Source organism: Vanellus vanellus (genome assembly GCF_965231255.1).
Source record: "Vanellus vanellus genome assembly, chromosome: 6".
Taxonomy (NCBI): Eukaryota; Metazoa; Chordata; class Aves; order Charadriiformes; family Charadriidae; genus Vanellus; species Vanellus vanellus.
Genome location: NC_138911.1, coordinates 20,829,837 through 20,831,579, shown reverse-complemented (window position 1 = coordinate 20,831,579; position 1,743 = coordinate 20,829,837).

Genomic DNA, 1,743 nt, shown 5'->3' with positions numbered 1-1,743 from the left:
TTTCCAGTGACATATTTCAATGTGTTTTGCAGTCACCAGGAAGCAGGTCAATTATGACTGCTCCTGAAGTAATAATAACTGAGGCAGATTTATTGCATTGCTCTTTGGAATCCAGCAAGACTTTCCATCATATTTAAGGAAGGGATGTTATCAAAGCTGTAATTCCATTGCACCGAGATACACATTCTTATCACAGGTACGCTGAGTGAAAGCCTCAAAAGTAAGCATAGGCAAATGATCTATCTTTCTTTCCACTCTGACTAACCAAAGTAACTCATTATCTATCCCAGAGACTCTAGCAGAACCCACCATTGCACAAAAAAAATAGCCAACTGGGCATTATTACCAAAATTTTCAAAAGCAGCTAAAGACATAGTGTCCACTTTGTGACATTTTACAGTGATCTCTAATTACAGAAAGCGAAGAGCAACAACCTCTCTCAATCAGCCTAAGCCCGGCACCTTAAATGGCTAGTGACTGGGAAAACCAAAGGGAAAGTCACAGACAATTCCATCTCTATGAAGTGAATTTGCCTTGGACCTTCATGAAACTCTCCTGAGGCCGAGAAATTACTCTTTTAGGGCCAGTGTCCTGTAAAATGGTGTGACACACTCTCATCTGCAGAATTGTAAGGGTGGTACAGCAAAACAGACACTTTGGACCTGCAGAGTTGTATCACCAGAGAAATACCAAGATTGGTGTATGTCTTTCAACCTCAAAACCAAAGTGGTTTTGCCCACATAACTGATAGCTGGTACTGTATCTAAATGCTTAAAAAAAAAAAAAAAATGGCTGGCTTTTAAAGAGAATTTTTTCTGGCTTCCTTCCAACCTGATCTCAAAACTACCTCTGTAAGATGCTAGTCTCCATCATAACAGAGATGCAAGAAAAAAAGATGCTCAGTAGTTGCACGTATTAAATTCAGAGCCATTTTCCTTTGTTGCAGGTGTTGATATATCACCTAGTCCAAATTTGTTTCAGCTCATACTTTTTATTCTTCCCAAAAACAGATGAATCAAGCAGACAAGGACAGAATTTGTTTAATTCCTTATCCTTCCCTCCCCTAAATTAACCTCTTGCGTGCTTCCAAAATGCGTAATCGCATTGTGGAAGGCAACCTTTTCCCTCTCCAAGCAAGTCATGAACACAGTAAACTCCATTTTGCATGATGCAAATGCTGCAGAGGTGCACTCAACTTATTTTTTGTCACTTGACAGAAATGCTCAATTTCTCTAATTTTTAATTTATTTTATTTTCCAGGAGAGGAAAAATTCTTATGCCAGCCCTGGGACATGAAGTTAAAATTACAAGCACACAAATTATTCTCCTCACTGCACCATTGCTGGGTAAAGCATCCTCTCTGGAAACAATAGCTGGAGCTTGAGGTATCCACAGGGAAACAGAACATCGTGCTTGATTTAATGCCCTTCTCATGGGATTTACTCTTGGCAAACTGCCTGTGTGGTTTATGTCAGAAGGGGTACATGTTCGCATGTGGATCCAATGCACACTGTGAGGTAACTCTATAGTACTGATGGAGCATAAAAGGAGTGAGCATCCCATGAATTAAAAAAAAAAAGCGCCTGAGAATCACTCTCTATCACGAGAAAACTGAAGGCCTGCCAGGCTCTGGTAGGAAAGGGAGAAAGATGATTATCCACATGTATCTCCAATATAACCACAAGCAGTGATGAGAAGAAAATTACTATTAGGGTCTGTAATTGGCTAATGAGCAGAAACAGT